This window comes from Eptesicus fuscus, chromosome 18 (genome assembly GCF_027574615.1).
Source record: "Eptesicus fuscus isolate TK198812 chromosome 18, DD_ASM_mEF_20220401, whole genome shotgun sequence".
Lineage (NCBI taxonomy): Eukaryota > Metazoa > Chordata > Mammalia > Chiroptera > Vespertilionidae > Eptesicus > Eptesicus fuscus.
Genome location: NC_072490.1, coordinates 59,790,064 through 59,810,720, shown reverse-complemented (window position 1 = coordinate 59,810,720; position 20,657 = coordinate 59,790,064). Strand labels below are relative to the sequence as shown.

Genomic DNA, 20,657 nt, shown 5'->3' with positions numbered 1-20,657 from the left:
ATTTCCAAATTATTATTTCTTCTCTTGTCTCATTATTTGCCCACAGCCCTTCTCCAGATCCCAAACCCTGAACCACACGGGATGTGGACTCTCACATTGGGCGCCTGGAATAATGGATGTGTGGAGAAGAAGATTTGCCTAGAGCAGAAAAACGAAGTTTCACCAGCAAGGTGGGGGGAAATAATTCATTGGATAGGTGGAGAAATTTGCCACATGCAAAGCCCATGTCCAGCTGCAGAAGTCACGATCTGTAAGTAGGGTGGGAATGTCTTTTTTTTAGGCAGGCAAATGGGGCAAAACTCATCAAAAGGGGAGAAGCTTTATTGTAGACTTGGTTTGCATGCTTAAGTATAAAGGAATTAAAGTGTCAGAAGGTATTCTCTTACAGTTTTTGCATGTTATTATAGAATATAATCCCTGGTTTCCTTAGGAAGGTACATTAAATGTTGAATGTTGGGAAAGAGTTTAGTCAGAACTTGGAAAAATCTCAGCAGCAGGGGAATAATTTGCCTCCAAATTGTTTCTCCTTGTGGAACATGGTATTGCATTTGCTAAAGCCTTTTAAAGAAACAAAAGAGGATAAACCTCCTCCCCTTGCACCCTCAGCTCCTAAAGAGGAGCAAAAAGAAAAATTGGAGGGATGGCCTTCATGGCCCCCTCCACCTCCATGTCCTAATCCTGAAACATTTAATTCACCATTAATAGAATTACCTATGCAAAGAGGTATCTGAGAAGGATTAAAGGATATGATGGTGGAGGATCAACTTGCTTTTCCTATTATACAAGTAGCTGACCCACAGCTCCCGAATCATATAATAAGACAGCATGAAAATTTTGACTTTAAAATGATAAAGGCCTTGTGTGAAAGTGTAGTCCAGAATGGTCCTACAGTTCCTTTTACCGGAGAATTTATGACTAATATTTCTGAAGCATTCTTAGCTCCTTATGATTGGTATTCTCTGGCTCGAGCAACTCTGGATGGAGGAGATTATTTACTATGAAAGGGAGAATTTTTGGAGAAATGTCAGGAGCAAGCCCATGCAAACTGCGGGCTGAATGCCCAAATAACCTATGAAATGCTGGCAGGACTGGGACAATATAATGACATGCAAAATCACACTGACTGATGTGATTCAGAGAAGCTCCCAGTGCTAATGGGCCTCGCTCAGGCGGCCTTCACACTTCAGAGGCAGTGACTACTGCTCCTGCCTTCACCCAAAAGCAAGCTCGCTACACCCTGCCCCATAGCAGAGCATGCCTAGGCAGTGAGTGGGAAGCCTTCCACCTGCTTCGGAGAAGGGGGGGAAGTAAAGAATGGGGGGAGAGGAAAGAATGTGGAGCATCCGCAATGAAGAGGTGCTTGAGAAAGAGGCTGGGAAGCCTGACTGGAAGGTTTGTTCTGTTTGCTGGGCCACTGCCCCTTAGGAAGCGCAAAGAGCATGGCTCTGAGGGCTTCCTGTGTGCTGAGTCAAGTTCCACAGCCAACTGGAATTGGTCTCAGTTTCCTGGTTTGTAAAATGGATGAAGCATGTCCCAGTGCCTTCACTGAGCTTTGAAGGCTAATTGAGATACTATATAAAGAAAATGAGGGAAGAAGTGAGAAAGAAAAGGAAGGACAAAAAACACAAAAGAAAGACTGAAAGGAACCTGTAAACCCATTGTCACTTAAATAGGGAATATAGTCAGTAGTGTTGTAATGATGGTATGATGCCAGGTGGGTACTAGAAATATCGGGGAACACTTTGTAAAGTATATGATTGTCTAACCACTATTCTGTAACTAATATAAAACCTGAAACCAATACAAAATAATGTTAAATGTAAAGAAATGAAAATTGGAGTGAAATTTTTATAAATTTCAAAGTTTAAATAAAAGCTGTAAAGGAAGGAAGGGGAGAATAAAAAGTGTTTTTCATTTTGCCACTTCATTAAAAAGACAGTTGTCTTTATATGGTGCTTTTATACTTTTCTAAGTCATTATCTCATTTTAATTTCCGGGCAACTTAAAGACAAGGTAAGTATTCCCTCCACTATTCAAAGAAAGGAAATCTTGGTGTCTGGTCCTAATGATTCAATCGTCAAGCCCTTATTGTAAAGCAGGGTTAGTAAAATTTTCTGTGCAGGGTCATATCTATACTAATAAAAGCCTTGGGGGTGATCAGGCCAGCAGGGGAGGGTATTTGGGGGCAATCAGGCCCACAGAGGAGCAGTTAGGGGGCAATCAGGCCAGCAAGGAAGCAGTTAGGGGGCAATCAGGCAGGTAGGTGAGCGGTTAGGAGCCAGCAGTCCCGGATTGTGAGAGGGATGTCCTGTGGAATCGGGCCTAATCCTGCAGTTGGACATCCCCCGAGGGGTCCCATATTAGAGAGGGTGCAAGCTGGGCTGAGGGACACCCTCCCCAGTGCACGAATTTTGTGCACCAGGCCTCTAGTATCTATATATATAAAAAGCCAGTGACTGGAATGCCATAATGTCCAGAACAACTGGTTGATGCCCACTGCAGCCAGTGAACCAGCCCAATTGGGGGGGCGGGGCCTGTGGCCAACCTTCTGGGCCCCGCCCACTGGCCGGCCCCACCCCTGATTGGCTTCTCCCACCCTGATTGAGGGCAGGGCGGCTGGCCAACACCCCCTCAGCCCTACCCCCTGACCAGCCCTGTCCCTGATCAGACTGCCCCACCCAAATTGGTCTGCAGCCCCTCCCCCTGACTGGCCCCACCCCTGATCAACCCGCACCTCAATAGGGGTCGGGGCCGGCTGGACAACCTCCTGCAGCCTTTTCCCCTGGCCTGCCCCACTCCCGATGGGACCTCACCACCCCGATTGGCCTGCAGTGCCTCCCCCTGGCCGGCCCTGTCCCTGATCACCCCCCCTACACTAATAGGGGGTGGGCCAGCCTGCCAACCTCCTGCAACCCGTCTCCCCAGCTGGCCCCACCCCCGATGGCCCCACCACCCTGATCAGCCCTTGGCCCCTGCCCCCATTCAGCTCCACCCCTGATCAGCCCCCACACTTTGATCAGGGGCAGGACTGGCAGCCAACCACCCATGGACCCTCCCCTAGGCTGCTGGCCCCCAATTGGCCCCCCACCCCATTTGGGGGTGGGGTCAGCCAGCCCACCACCCACAGCCCCTCCCCACAGCTGGCCTCATCCCCTGATCAGCCCCCACCACCCCGATCAGCCCATGGCCCCTCCCCTCAGTCAGCTCTGCTCCTGATCAGCCCTCCCATACCAATCAGGGGTGGGGATGGCTAACCAACCACCCACGACCCCTACCCCAGGCTGCTGACCCCCAGTAAGCCCCCCACCCCAATCGGGGACAGGGCTCACCAGCCAATCGTTCTTGGCCCCTACCCCCAGCTGGCCCGGACCTGATTGGGCCCTGATTGGGGCAGCCTGGCTGGTCAATCTCCTGCCATCTTTTCCTCCTAACAGGCCTGGCCACGATCCACCCTGATTAGGGCTGGGCTGGCCGGACTCCACCCATGCACAAATTCGTGCACTGGGCCTCTAGTTATATAAATAACTTCAGGACAAAGAATTGCTCAGATACTACTTCTACCTTTTATTCAGCAAGGCAAAGCTATAAATAGGAAAAGAGGAACACAAGGACTTGGAAGCTCAGATACCTATTGGATACATGAAATTAGCAAAACCCATCCTATGATTAATTTAAGAATAGAGGGGGGGGGACAGTTTAAAGGTTTAGTAGACACTGGAGCGGATGTCAGCATTATCAGCAATTCTGGCCTCCAAGTTGGTCCATGGTAGAAGCTATAAGCTCTATCAAGGGGGTCGGAGTTCCTGATAATACACAATGCAGTGCTGCAGTGTTAAGGTGGCAAGATGAAGAAGGACGGACAAGATGGTTTCAGCCTTACATAGTCTCTGGGATTGCAGTCAACTTATGGGGCTGGGATGTTTTAGAAGGTTTACAAGCTTGTATTATTACTGGCAAAGGACAGCTGGGATATCAGACTGGACAAAGGTTAGGAAAAAATAATCAGGGAATTAAAGAGCCCATTCAAGCCAAAGGAAACCCAGGAAGATGAGGATTAGAATATCAACCTTTTGAGGAGTGGTCACTGCTCTATCTCCTCACCCTCATGCAGATCCTATATATGGGTGGATCAGTGGCCATTAACCAAGGAGAAATTAGATCATATTCATGAATTAATACAGGAACAAATAGAGGCTAGCCACATAGAGCCTTCCAATAGTCCTTGAAATACACCTATATTTACTACACCTAAGAAGGCAGCAGGAAAATGGCAATTGTTACATGATCTTAGAGTCGTTAACACTACTATGCATACCATGGAAGCTTTACAGCCTGGACTCCCAGCGCCTTTGCAAATCACTCTAGATTGGTCTCTTATAGTAGTAGATCTTAAGGATTGTTTCTTCCCTTGGCACCTCAAGATAAACAGAGATTTGTATTTTACGTGCCAGCTATTAATAATATAGAACCCATGAAAATATATCAATGGAAAGTTTTTCCTCAAGGAATGGCCAATGGCCTCACCTAGTGTCAAAAATATGTAGCTCAAGCTGTTCAGCCTTTAAGGGACAAATATTCCCGATGTTACATTATTCATTACATGGATGACTTGCTCTTAGCAAGTCCATGGGAAGAGCAGACTTTGGCAATGGAAAAATTACTCCAGAAAAGGTACAGAAAGAAACAACTTTCAAATATCTGGGAACCATAATTGAAAACCAATGTATTGGGCCTCAAAAGACGGAAATATGAAAAGATTGCCTTAAAACTTTAAATGACTTTCAAAAATTATTAGGGGACATTAACTGGTTAAGACCTTATCTGAAAATTTCTACAGGAGAAATGACAAATTTATTTAATTTACTTAGGGGTGACTCTAATCTTTTCTCATCCCGAACATTAACAGACGAAGCTAGTAAAGAGTTGCTAAGAATTGAGCAGGCAATCTCCTCAACCCAAGTAGCACGAGTACAGCCTGAATAACCTTTATTGGGACAGATTAACCCCACTGTAAATAGTCCAACTGGTCATCTTCCAAAAAACTCTCCTGTTATTATTGAATGGGTCCACCTAGGGACATCAATCCTCTAAAACTGCAGTTACATATATAGAACTTATGGCTCAGTTGATATCTCAACTTAGAAAGCTCTGCAGGCAGCTTAGAGGAGAAGAACCCCAATGCATTTACCTTCCCCTCACTGGGAAGCAATTAGAAATGTTATTTCAGCCCTGACCAGTTTGGCTCACTGGATAGAGCATCGGCCTTCGGGCTAAAGGGTCCCAGGTTCGATTCCAATCAAGGGCATATACCTTGGTTGTGGGCATATTCCAAGTGGGGGGGTTTGCAGGAGGCAGCTGATCGATGTTTCTAACTCTCTATCCCTCTCCTTTCCTCTCTGTAAAAAAATCAATAAAATATATATATTTTTAAAAAGAAATATTGCCGAAACCGGTTTGGCTCTGTGGATAGAGCATCGGTCTGTGGACTGAAAGGTCCCAGGTTCAATTCCGGTCAAGGGCATGTACATTGGTTTTGGGCACATCCCCAGTAGGGGGCGTGCAGGAGGCAGCTGGTCGATGTTTCTCTCTCATCCATGTTTCTAGCTTTTTATCCTTCCCCTTCCTCTCTGTAAAAAATCAATAAAATATATTTTTTTAAAAATAAAAAGAAATATTATTTCAGGGAAGATGGCAGCTGGCAGGACGGAGTGGAGAGAGAGGAAGTGAGTGAGTGAGAGTATAAAAGGAGAGTGTGTGGTTGTGCGTGGGGTGTGTGAGAGTGAGTGAGGGAAAGTTAAATCTCACAGGAGCAGCAGGGGCTGGCAGAAAGCCTCTCCTTGACAAAGAGACTACCACCGCTACAGGCACTCCCAGGACAGCGGGACCCTACCACAGAGGGAGCCCACGCCATCTTGAGCTGAGACGGCCTTAGGTAGAAACTCATCAATACCACCAACAAGACAGGCCTTGGAACTGCCCCGTGACCCAGCACCCACTCCAACCAATAACCTGCTACCCCAGCTGCAGACTCGCGGAACCTGGGACCTCCACCTCCAAAGACACAGCTTTCCGCAGCTGTAAGTGCAACTCCCCCTCCCCAACAGCAGAACCCCTGGTTCCCGCCCCTGCGCACAAGAACACGCACTCGTGTGGTCTCATCCCCAGGTTACTTCACTCCAGGTTTGCATCTGAGGGTGAGATTCTGTGCAGACGGGGGCCGGCGGCCCCGCAGTGGAAATTCCTTCTTCCTTCTTCCTGGAGGGTTGCCCACATTAACCCCAGCTGCGCGCACACTTGCGTGTTCTCAGCCCCAGGTCACTTTGCTCAGGGTTTGCAACCAAGGGTGTGATTCTGCGCAGACGGAGGCGCGCGGCCCCGCAGTGGAAATTCTGAATTCCCTCTTCCTGGAGGGTTGCCCACATTAACCCCAGCTACTCAACCGAAGTGCCAGGACCCCTTGGAGTGCATCAGAGATCTGCGACCAGAGAGAGCGCCTCCACAGATACTAACACACTGAACCCAACCAACCACAGGGCGCTAGTGGGAGCCACCACGAGCTCTCCTTGGGTGTGATCTTGAACAAGCAGGGGGCACATGCCCCTCCAGCAGTAGAAGCTTTGAACTCACTTACCGTGGATACCGGCCCATAGGCACCCCAATTACCCGGCTACACTGCCAGGGCCCTTCAGAGCCCTTCAGTGTACCTCACTGGCAAAAGTACCGAGGGTGCTCCTGTAAAACACTGCTGGGAGTAAGAACCTATCCACCACAGGTGCAACAGAAAAAGCTGGGCCTGTTCACCCCACGACTGCAGATCTCAGGGCACCACAGCAACGCCTTTCAAAGACCAGATCCCCTGAGCCCAAAACCCCAACAGAAGGTACCTGGGGGCCAATGTGAGTCCCTGCTGGGCAGGTGTGATTACAATTAAGGGTGCAAGACAGCAAAAATGGAGACACTCCCACCCACAGCTGCTGACATCTAGACGCCGCAGTTGTGCCTCTCAAGCTCGCAGGCCTACATCAAGAGAACCCAAATAGCTCGAGTAGGAGCTACACTAGATTAACAAACCCAGGAAAACTGACATTAATCCAGTAGCACCATCCCCAAAAGAACCTGGGCAGCAAAGCAACTGGATCTACAATTAAAACATTACAGGAAAACATGGGGAGACAAAAAGGAAATCCCCAAAGGAAAGAAAAAGAAGAATCACCAGAAAGGGAGTTAAATGAACTTGAGGCTAGCAACCTAACAGAGAAAGAATTCAGAGTATTCATTACAAGGATGTTTAAGTGGATGGATGACAAATACACACAACTCAATGAGAACTATAAGGAGCTGAATGAGAATGTCACCAACATGAAAAGAAACCAAGAGGAGATGAAGAATGACATAGCTGCAATAAAGAACACAATGGAAGGCCAAAAGAGTAGAGTAGAAGAGGCTGAGGACCGCATCAGCGAATTAGAAGACCAGGTAGGAAAAAACACACAAACTCAGCAGCAATTGGAAAGAAGACTTAAAAAGCAAAAGGAGAGCCTAAGGGAGCTTTGGGAAAACACAAAACGCAACAACATTCGAATAATAGGGATAAAAGAAGGAGAGGAAGAGAAACAAGGAATAGAAAACCTGTTTCAAGAAATAATGACAGAAAACTTTCCTGATATTGTCAAGAAAAAAACTATCCAAGTGCAAGAAGTACACAGAGTCCCCAACAAATTTAACCCCAAAAGACCGACACCAAGACACATCATAATTAAATTGACGAACACAAACGACAAAGCAAGAATCTTAAAGGCTGCAAGAGAGAGACAGAAAGTAACATATAAGGGATCTCCTATTAGACTATCAACTGATTTCTCAACAGAAACACACCAGGCCAGAAGGGAATGGAATGAAATATACAAAGTGATGCAAAACAAGGGACTGAATCCAAGAATACTATACCCAGCAAGGCTATCATTCAAAATTGAAGGTGGAATCAGAAGCTTCACAGATAAAAAAGGGCTAAGAGAGTTCATCACTACCAAGCCAGCAATGCAAGAAATGCTAAAGGGACTGCTGTAAAAAGAAGAAAGAGAAAGGCAAGAAGAAAAACAAACACTAACAAAAAATATGACAACAAACAGGTACCTATCAATAATAACATTAAACGTAAATGGATTAAATGCACCAATCAAAAGACATAGGGTAGCTGAATGGATAAGAAAACATGACCCATATATTTGCTGTCTACAAGAGACCCACCTTAGAGCAAAGGATTCACACAGACTGAGAGTGAAGGGATGGAAAAACATTTTTCAGGCAAATGGAAATGAGAAAAAAGCTGGGGTTGCGATACTTATATCAGATAAAATAGACCTCAAAGTAAAGGCCATAATAAGAGATAAGGAAGGCCACTACACAATACTAAAGGGAGCAATTCAACAAGAAGATATAACTCTGGTAAACAATGCAGGAGCACCCAATGCAGGAGTGCCCAAATACATAAAAAACCTCCTGGAAGATATCAAGGGAGAGATCGACAACAATACAATCATAGTAGGGGACTTTATTACACCACTGGATAAATCCTCTAGACAAAAAATCAGCAAAGAAACAGCAATTCTAAATGACTCACTAGATCAGATGGACCTAATTGACATCTTCAGAGCATTTCACCCCAAAGCCACAGAATATATGTTCTTCTCAAGTGCACATGGGACATTCTCAAAAATAGACCACATTTTGGATAACAAGCAAAGTCTCCCTAAATTCAAAAAGATTGAAATCATATCAAGCATTTTCTCAGACCACAATGGCATAATATTAGAAATAAACAACAATAAAAACACTCCAAAAAATTCAAACACTTGGAAACTGAATAGCATGCTACTAAACAATGATTGGGTTATCAATGAGATCAAAGAAGAAATTAAAAACATCCTGGAGACTAATGACAATAAAAACACAACATTGCAAATCCTATGAGACACAATGAAAGCAGTCCTAAGAGGGAAGTGTATAGCTTTAGAGGCCTACCTTAAAAAACAAAGAAAAAATGGTAATAGATGATCTAACTCAACAACTCAAAGAATTAGAAAGGGAGCAACAAGAAAATCCCACAGTGAGCAGAAGAAAGGAAATAATAAAGATCAGAGCAGAAATGAATGACATAGACCAAAAAAACAATACACAAGATCAACAAAACCAAGAGCTGGTTCTTTGAAAGGATAAACAAGATTGAAGAACCTCTAGCCAGGATCACCAAGAAGCAAAGAGAGAGGACCCAAATAAACAAAATCAGAAATGAAAGAGGTGAAATAACAACAGACCCCACAGAAATACAAAGGATTGTCAAAAAATACTATGAACAACTCTATTCCAACAAACTAGACATCCTGGAGGAAATGGACACATTCCTAGAAAAACACAATCTTCCAAAACTTACTCAGGAAGAGAATAAAAATCTCAATCGGCTGATAACTATGGAAGAAATTGAAGCAGTCATCTGCTTCCAGCAAACAAAAGCCCGGGGCCAGATGGCTTCACAGGGGAGTTCTACAAAACATTCAAGAAAGAACTAAAACCTATCCTCCTCAGACTATTCCAAAAAATTCAAGAAGAAGGAACACTTCCAAGCTCCTTCTATGAAGCCAGCATCACCCTAATATCAAAACCAGATAAAGACAACACAATGAAAGAGAATTACAGGCCAATATCCCTCATGAACATTGATGCCAAAATCCTCAACAAAATTCTAGCAAATCGAATCCAGCAGTACATCAGAAAGATCATACACCACGACCAAGTAGGATTTATCCCTGGGATGCAAGGATGGTACAATATCCACAAATCAATAAACGTGATACATCACGTAAACAAATTAAGAGATAAAAACCATATAGTCATATCAATTGATGCAGAAAAACCATTTGACAAAATCCAACACCCTTTCTTGATATAAACTCTCAGCAAGCTGGGAATAGAAGGCTCATACCTCAACATAATAAAAGCCATATGTGACAAACCCACAGCAAACATCATACTCAATGGGCAAAAACTAAAACCATTTCCCCTAAGAACAGGAACAAGACAGGGATGCCCACTCTCACCACTCCTGTTCAACATAGTGTTGGAAATAATAGCCATTGCAATCAGACAAGAAGAAGAAATAAAAGGCATCCAAATGGGAAAAGAAGAAGTAAAACTGTCCTTATTTGCAGATGACATGATACTGTACATAGAATACCCTAAAGACTCCATCAAAAAATTATTAGACTTAATAAATGAATTCGGCAATGTAGCAGGATACAAAATAAATGCTAAGAAATCTATGGCATTTCTATAATAATGAACTTACAGAAAGAGAGACTAAAAAAGCAATCCCATTTACCATCACGCAAAAAAAAAAAAAATTAAGATACCTAGGAATAAACTTAACTAAGGAGGTAAAAGACCTATACGCGGAAAACTATACAACACTGAAAAAAGAGATATAGGAAGACATAAACAAATGAAAGAACATACCATGTTCATGGATTGGTAGAATCAACATCATCAAAATGTCCATACTACCCAAAGCAATCTATAATTTCAATGCACTTCCCATTAAAATACCAATGGCATACTTCACAGACCTAGAACGAACTTTCCAAAATTTCATCTGGAATAAAAAAAGACCCCGAATAACTACAGCAATCCTGAGAAAGAAGAACAAAGTAGGAGGGATCTCAATACCAGATTTCAAGCTATATTACAAAGCCACTGTTCTCAAAACTGCCTGGTATTGGCACAAGAACAGACATATAGATCAATGGAATAGAATAGAGAACCCAGAAATCGATCCAAATCACTATACTCAATTAATATTTGACAAAGGAGATATCAACAAATTAATCATCCTATCCCTGCCCCATTGAGAAGTAACTTAAAAAAAAAGATGGCGACCAGCAGGAAGGTAGGGAGAGAGAGAGTGTGAGTGAGGAACCCACAGAGGAGAGTGTAGACGTGTGTGGTGTGTGTGTGTATGAGCTAGGGTCAGTTAGATTCTGCACGTCATCCAAGGGGCTGCCTAACCGGGCATCCTAGACTGCGGAGCCCCGCGCACAAAGCGGACACATCTCCGCGGCTGGTGCAGATGCGGAGACCACGCCATCTTGAGAAACGGAGCTGCCTGAGACTCGGATCCTGGCTTCTGACACAAACCAGGACCCTGCAGCCACTGGGGACAGAGAACTGCTATCACAGCTTCAAACCAACAAACAACAAGAATCCAGACTTCCCAGCAGAATTCCGTGAGTCAAAGAGCCTATCCCCCTTCCCGTAGGCGCGCAGACAGCGCCATAGTAACTGATAGACTCGCCCCTCGCCCAAGCTGCAGAGCGCCCTCAGCCTCGGGATAGCACCAAAGTAACTGATAGACCCGCCCCTCACCCAAGCCGCAGAGTTTTGCGCAGGGACTCACTCCCCCTTTGGGAATTTGGGACAGAAGCAGCTCCCTGTTGGGGAAAACTGTCAGTGCGCACAGAGGGCTCCCCTTCGCAGAATTGGGGGAATTTGGCTTGCGAATCACAGCTCCCCCTTCGGGTAATCTTAGTGCTGGCACAGAGGGGCTTCCCCTTTGGGGAATTTGGCGCGCAGGATGGACTCTGCCCCCCTTCTGGGACTCCGGTAGAGTGTACGGAGCCAGCTCACCTTCAGGAAATTAAGACTGTGTGCCCTAGCCGGTTTGGCTCAGTAGAGAGAGCACACACAGGACTCAGCTCCACTTCAGGGAATTTGCATGCCGGACACAGCTGCCTGGGATACCGGACTCACAGCGCATTCACACTAAGACCCAGCGACCCCAGTTGTTGGTGCATGCACACACAGGGACCCTGATTCTCAACGAGAAACCGCACAAGGCAACACAGACTCTGACACTCGAGTCTTGGTGCAGACACAGGGAAACTCTAAATCCTGGCACATGCTAAGGATCTCATTTTCGGCGCATACCAATAGTGTGGTGCAGACAGGGCCCCTAATTCTAAGTGTGCACACGAGACCACACGGAACACTGGGGACACTGACCCTGGGCAAGTCTGGTTCCCACCAACCAAAGGCAGCCACACGTCCTACTGTCAGAGCACTTCAGTGAAACTCGGGTGGAGCGAAGTCCCCACAGCACACGGCCCAGTTCCACGCAAACAGAAGCTTGAGCTTTCTGGTGATAGCCACAATGGGGAAATGAAATAACTCACAGAGGAAAGAAAATGTGGAGTCGCCAAGAAAGGAAATCAGGGAAACTGAAGCTTGCAAGATGACCGAAAAGGAGTTCAGAGTAATGGTCATGGAATTTATACATCGGATGGATGAGAAAATCAACAACTTATGCAAGAATCAGGAAGAAATGAAAAGTGATATAGCTACAATCAAAAACACCATGGAAAGTTTCAACAGTAGACTACAAGAAGCAGAGGACCGAATTAGTGAGTTAGAAGATCAAGTACAGAAACAAGCTCAATCTGAACAGCAATTGGAGAAAAACATTAAAAAGCAGGAGGAAAGCCTAAGGGAGCTTTGGGACAACATGAAATGAAGTAACATGCGTATAATAGGGCTGCCAGAAGGACAAGAAGAGCAGCAGGGATTAGAAAATCTATTTGAAGAAATAATGACAGAAAACTTCCTGGATATGGGAAAGATAAAAGTTACGCAAGTACAGAGAGTCCCAAGCAGGATCAACCCCAAAAGACCCACACCAAGACATGTCATAATTTCAATGGCAAATATAAATGATAAAGAGAGAACCTTAAAGGCAGCAAGAGAGAGACAGAGAGTTACCTACAAAGGAACACCCATCAGATTGTCAAATGATTACTCAACAGAAACACAACAAGCTAGAAGTGAATGGAAGGAGGTATACAAAGTGTTGCAAAGCAAAGGACTGAATCCAAGAATACTATACCCAGCAAGACTATCAATCAAAATTGAAGGGGAAATCAGGAGCTTCACAGACAAAAAAAGGCTCAAGGAGTTTATCACCACCAAACCAGCAATGCAAGAATTGCTAAAGGGAATACTGTAAAAAGAAGAAATAAACAGGTAAGAAGGAATACAGACACAAAAATAGATATGACTACAAACAAATACCTTTCAATAATAACTTTAAATGTAAACGGACTAAATGCTCCAATCAAAAGATATCAAGTAGCTGAATGGATAAAAAAACATGACCCATATATATGCTGTCTACAAGAGACCCACCTCAGAACAAGAGACTCACACAGATTGAAAGTGAAGGGATGGAAAAATATCTTTCAGGCAAATGGAAATGAAAATAAAAGCTGGGGTAGCAATACTTATATCTGACAAAATAGACCTCAAAATAAATGCCATAACAAGAGATAAAGAAGGCCACTTCATAATACTAAAGGGAGAAATCCAACAAGAAGAAATAATTCTGGTAAACATATACGCTCCCAATATAGGAGCACCCAAATATATAAAAAAAACTGGAGGATTTCAAGGGATAGAATAATAGCAATACAATCACAGTAGAAGACTTTAATACCCCACTATCACCACTAGACAAATCCTCTAAACAAAAAATCAGCAAGGAAACAGCAATCCTAAATGAATCACTAGACCAGATGGAATTAATTGACATCTTCAGAACATTTCACCCCAAAGCCAAAGAATATACATTATTCTCAAGTGCACATGGGTCATTTTCAAAGATAGACCATATGCTGGGTCACAGGCAAAGTCTCTTCAAATTCAAGAAGACAGAAATTATATCAAGCATCTTCTCAGATCACAGTGGCATAAAACTGGAAATCAACTACAATAAATACAATCCAAAGAAATCAAACACATGGAGACTAAACAGCATACTATTAAACAAGGACTGGGTCCCCAGAGAGATCAAGGAAGAAATAAAAAACATCATGGCAACAAATGACAATGAAAACACAACAATCCAAAATCTATGGGACACAGCGAAAGCAGTCTTGAGAGGGAAGTTCATAGCTCTACAAGCCTATGGCAAAAAACAAGAAACAATGGTAATAAATTACCTAACCCTACAACTCAAAGAGCTAGAAAAAGAGCAGCAAGAAAAGCCCAGTGAAACCAGAAGGAAGGAAATAACAAAGATCAGAGCAGAGATAAATGACATAGAGACCAAAGAAACAATACAAAAGATCAACAAAACCAAGAGCTGGTTCTTTGAAAGGATAAACAAGATTGACGGATCTGTAGCCAGGCTCACCAAGAAGCAAAGAGAGAGGACCCAAATAAACAAAATCAGAAATGAAAGAGGTGAAATAACAACAGACCCCGCTGAGATACAAAGGATTGTTACAAAATACTACCAACAACTCTATTCCAACAAACTGGACAACCTGGAGGAAATGGACATATTCCTAGAAAAATATAACATTCCAAAAATCAATCAAGAAGAATCTAAACAGCTCAATAGGCCAATAACTATGGACGAAATTGAAGCACTCATCAAAAAGCTTCCGGCAAACAAAAGCCCGGGGCCTGATGGCTTCACAGGAGAGTTTTACCAAACATTCAAGGAAGAACTAAAACCTATCCTCCTCAGACTATTCCAAAAAATTCAAGAAGAAGGAACACTTCCAAGCTCCTTCCATGAAGCCAGCATCACCCTAATATCAAAACCAGATAAAGACAAAACAATGAAAGAGAATTACAGGCCAATATCCCTCATGAACATAGATGCCAAAATCCTCAACAAAATTCTAGCAAATCGGCTCCAGCAGTACATCAGAAAGATCATACACCACGACCAAGTAGGATTTATCCCAAAAATGCAAGGATGGTACAATATCCGCAAATCAATAAACGTGATACATCACATAAACAAATTGAGAGATAAAAATCACATAGTCATATCAATTGATGCAGAAAAAGCATTTGACAAAATCCAACACCCTTTCTTGATAAAAACTCTCATCAAGGTGCGAATAGAAGGCTCATACCTCAACATAATAAAAGCTATATATGATAAACCCACAGCAAACATCATATTCAATGGACAAAAACTAAAAACATTTCCCCTAAGAACAGGAACAAGACAGGGATGCCCACTCTCACCACTCCTGTTTGACATAGTACAGGAAGTATTAGCCATCGCTACAGGCAAGAAGAAGAAATAAAAGTCATCCAAATTGGAAAAGAACAAGAAAAGCTGTCTTTATTTGCAGACGACATGATATTGTACATAAAAAACCCTAAAGACTCCATCAAAAAATTATTAGACTTAATAAATGAATTCGGCAATGTAGCAGGATACAAAATTAACACCAAGAAATCTATGGCCTTTCTATACACCAATAGTGAACTTACAGACAGAGAGACAAAAAAGGCAATCCCATTTACCATCGCACCAAAAAAATTAAGATACCTAGGAATAAACTTAACTAAGGAGGTAAAAGACCTATACACGGAAAACTATAGGACACTGAAAAAAGAGATAGAGGAAGACGTAAACAGATGGAAGATGTTTAATACCATGTTCATATATTGGTAGAATCAACATCATTAAAATGTCCATACTACCCAAAGCAATCTATAGATTCAATGCACTCCCCATTAAAATACCAATGGCATATTTCATAGACCTTGAAAGATATCTCCAAAAATTCATCTGGAATAAAAAAAGACCCCGAATAGCCACAGCAATCCTGAGAAAGAAGAATAAAGTAGGAGGGATCTCAATACCAGATTTCAAGCTGTATTACAAAGCCACTATTCTCAAAACAGCCTGGTACTGGCACAAGAACAGACATATAGATCAATGGAACAGAATAGAGAATCCAGATATTGACCCAAACCACTATGCTCAATTAATATTTGACAAAGGAGGCATGAACATACAATGGAATAAAGACAGTCTCTTTAACAAATGGTGTTGGGAAAATTGGACAGATACATGCAAAAAAATGAAGCTAGATCACCAACTTACGCCATACACAAAAATAAACTCAAAATGGATACAGGACTTAAACATAAGATGGGAAACCATAAAAATGCTAGAGCAATCCACAGGCAGCAAAATCTCAGACATATGCCAAAAGAAATTCTTCACTGACACTGCCCCTAGGGCAATGGAAGCTAAAGAGAAAATTAACAAATGGGACTACATCAAAATAAAAAGCTTTTTCACAGCAAAAGAAACCATCAACAAAACAACAAGAAGGCCTACTGCATGGGAGAACATATTTGCAAATGGCATCACTGATAAAGGTTTAATCTCCAACATCTACAGGCAGCTTATACAACTTAATAAAAGGAAGATAAATGATCCAATAAAAAAATGGGCAACAGACCTAAATAGAATCTTTTCAAAAGAAGACAGAAGGAAGGCCAAGAGACCCATGAAAACATGCTCAACATCACTAATTATCCGAGAGATGCAAATCAAAACAACAATGCGGTACCATCTCACACCTGTCAGAATGGCTATCATCAACAAATCAACAAATGACAAGTGTTGGCCAGGATGCGGAGAAAAAGGAACCCTCGTGCACTGCTGGTGAGAATGCAGACTGGTATAGCCACTGTGGAGAACAGTATGGAGTTTCCTCAAAAAACTGAAAATGGAACTCCCATTTGACCCAGTAATCCCAGTCCTGGGAATATATCCGAAGAAACTAGAAACACCAATCAGAAAGGATATATGCACCCCTATGTTCATAGCAGCACAATTCGCCATAGCTAAGATTTGGAAACAGCCTAGGTGCCCGTCAGCAGATGACTGGATCAGAAAACTGGTACAAGTCAACTCTGGGGGGTGAGGGCATATATGGGAGTGGGGTGGGGGTGGCAATGGTAAGATAGGTACACATATAATACCTTAATAAAAAAAATTGAAAAAAAAATTTGACAAAGGAGGCATGAACATACAATGGAGTCAAGACAGTCTCTTCAATAAATGGTGTTGGGAAAATTGGACAGATGCATGCAAAAAACTGAAACTAGACCACCAACTTACACCTTACACAAAAATAAACTCAAAATGGATAAAGGACTTAAACATAAGACAGGAAACCATAAAAATACTAGAGGAATCTACAGGCAGAAGAATCTCTGACATATGCCAAAAGAACTTCTTCGCTGATACTGCTCCTAGGGCAATGGAAGCTAAAGAGAAAATGAACAAGTGGGACTACATCAAAATAAAAAGCTTTTGCACAGCAACGGAAACCATCAATAAAACAACAAGAAAGCCCAGTTCATGGGAGAACATATTTGCCAATGATGTCAACGATAAGGGTTTAATCTCCAACATTTACAGGGAACTCATGCAGCTTAACAAAAAGAAGATAAACAACCCAATCAAAAAATGGGCAACTGATCTAAATAGACACTTTTCGAAAGAAGACAGAAGGAAGGCCAAGAAACATATGAAAACCTGCTCTAAATCACTAATCATTAGAGAGATGCAAATCAAAACAACAATGCGGTACCATCTCACACCTGTCAGAATGGCCATTATCAACAAGTCAACAAATGACAAGTGCTGGCGAGGATGTGGAGAAAAAGGAACCCTCATGCACTGCTGGTGGGAATGCAGACTGGTGCAGCCACTGTGGAGAACAGTATGGAGTTTCCTTAAAAAACTAAAAATAGAACTCCCATTTGACCCAGTGATCCCACTTCTAGGAATATATCCCAAGAAACTGGAAACATCAATCAGAAAGGATATATGCACCCGTATGTTCATAGCAGCACAATTTACCATAGCTAAGATTTGGAAACAGCCTAAGTGCCCATCAGCAGATGAGTGGATTAAAAAACTGTGGTACAATGGTATACTATGCTGCGGTAAAAAAAAAAAAAGGAGCTCTTACCATTTGCAACAATATGGATGGAGATGGAGAACATTATGCTTAGTGAAATAAGCCAGGCAGAGAAAGATAAATATCACATGATCTCACTCATTTGTGGAATATAATGAACAACATAAACTGATGGGGAAAAAATAGACCCAGAAACAGAGAAACATCAATCAGAACGTCAAACCTCAGGGAAGAAATTGTGAGGTAACCAGAAACACAAGAATGCCTGAGAATGCCTTTCTAGCCACGCTAGCAATCATCAGATGTACGGTAATTTTACCTGGGACAAGAGGGTAAGTATTCTGGTCTTATGCTACTGACCCTTCATGGGTAAGACCCCTTACAGGGGCTGATCCCCTGACTAATGTAGTTACCAATAATACCAAACACCTTGGTCATCCAGGAGGCCCATGGGTGGGGCAAGAAAGTATAAATACACAGGGGTCTCCACCCAGCTTCCCTTTTGTATGACACAAAATCAAAATAATGCCCCTTTGTGTGTACAATTAAAGAGAGGTTTCTGGCTTGTGTGGACACCAAAGAAAAGGTGTCACTACTATCACTACTTGCCCCCAGTAGAGGTGCAGAAAATGTAACTAAGACCTTGTCTATATAAAAAGAAATGAACAGCCAGTTTGAAAGGGAATTGCCATGGACTAAAACAAAGAATATCCTTACATGATATTATTCTACACTGTCAGTAAAATTTTTCCCAGATTTGGATCACCCTCAGTACTTATAATAGTTCCTCGCACCCTTGAGGATAACAAAAAACAAAAACAAAAATCATCTGTTTGGTGCTTGGAGACAAACTTAACACATCTCTTGATACTTTAGAATTACAACAGCATAATATACAATTATCCCAAGCAAACTTATTCTTTGAATGTCTGGCAGCAAGTTAAAAAGGATATGTAAGGATTTAATCCTTTTCATTGTGTAGAGGGCCTCCTGGGAAGGCACCTGAGCATTCTATATTGGTCCCTCTTACCCTTTAGGCCAAGAGAGACCATCTTCTCACAATTCAATTGCTCACAGCTGTTGCATGAGTTCTCTGTTCATGTCGAGGTTGAAGTCTCGTGATGACTGGTGCCATGGATCTGTCTCTCACCCAGTGGGGCGAACTGAGCCCTCCCTGGAGAAGAAACCCTGGTTCCACAAGATATGTGATCAGTGCTGGGGCCCCGCCAGCAGGCGAGGGGATCCCAAGACAAGTGCTGGGCATGGAGGCCATGGGGGCATAGGCTACCAAGGAGACAAAACTGAACCTCACGTCACCCTGCTTGGCCCCGGAGGATGGCCGGTTATCCAGAGACGGGTAAGATTCTTCAAGGAAGGAACAACCTAAGACAGGCACAGTTGCAGAGGGGCCATCAGGAGAGAATTTGGGGATCAACAGAGGTGGGGCACAGACCCTCACCCGCCCTCCGCAACATTGCAGGAGCCTGAACCCTATCCCCTTCTGAGGGAGGTCTCCTGCCCCATGGCTGCTTCGTGCTTCCCATGCCCAGCTCAGATCAGGACCCAGGTGACCGACAGAGACTTGGCCGACAACAGCTGCCCTCTTACTCCAACAAGAATTGTTTGAGTTGTCTTATACCCATGTGTGAGGAAGTGGGTTTACAATATCTAAATCCAGCCTACCACCAGGAATGCTCAGGACATACTCAAGAAGGCAAATAATCCCTTCAACTAATATTTACAGGGTAAAATAAGATTGTTTTTAGAGTAACAAATATGACAGTAAAATAGTAGTCAAGTTTTCAGGCAAATTTAAATTGGCCAGTTGAAACAAGCGAATATTCTAGAAAAATTACTTGTACTGGACAAAAAGGTGTTCCTAAAGTGTTAAGTAAAATTTTTATTGGTACTTCATCTCATGACAAAATTGTGCACCATGTAATGAACCTAAAACAGTAATACTATAGAGCAAAAAATTAAAATGTAAAAGCCATCAAGACTACATTATAAAATTTTCAAAAGCCTCCTAACATTAAAATCAAAAAAGGAGGGTATAGTAGAAGGATATCATGTAAGGGAAAAAAAACCTGTAAGTAAATTACATCTGGAAAATTAATACTTTAGAAAATTAATTGTAAGGCTAAAAGCAAGACACCCATGAAAAACACACAAGGTGTCAAAACAAGCCAGAGGAAAATCATTTGGGCAAAAAATGAAATAGGATCCCAGGTCAAATTTATAGAAAATATTCCTTTATTAACTTTTGGTCGAGAATATGTTTGTATATTTTCAGAAAACAACTCCGAGACCATGTGGATTCCAGCAACAGAGAGGAATCAACAGGACTACTCCAGCCATGAAGACAGAAGAGAAGCAGTCCAGAGATGGAAGACGCTGACTTGGTCTTCCCATACTAGCAGTTAGCAGCTGTGCATCACTGCAGGTTGCCCAGGACCAAACCAGAGAGAGTCGGACCTGCATTACCACCATTTCTCCACCATCCAGAACTGTAATGTCAGTGCTGACATGTACACATAAGGAACTGTTGGACATTGTAATTGGGTCTCAAAAGAACTGTTGGCCCAGAAAGAAACTCACTACAGACTGATTCATTTCCTGTCACCATAATCATTATTGCTTGCCTCATTTTCGGTTCTTATAAGTGTATTTCTAATAGCACATGATCTCACTCATCTAGTGGAAATAATGAACAACATAGACTGATGAACAAGAACAGACCCAGAAACAAGGAGGCACGGATCAGACTGTTGGGCCTCAGAGGGAGGGTAGAGGAGGATGGGGGGTAAAGGGGAGAGATCAACCAAAGGACTTGTGTGTAAGCAGATGCACCTAACCAGCGGTTGG

The 20,657-nt window shown here is 42.8% G+C and overlaps 1 pseudogene; it reads right to left on the bottom strand.

The window, feature by feature from the left end:
- The window catches only part of LOC103297458 (protein SPT2 homolog), a 41,307-nt pseudogene that overhangs the window by 1,768 nt on the left and 18,882 nt on the right, over positions 1-20,657 (bottom strand).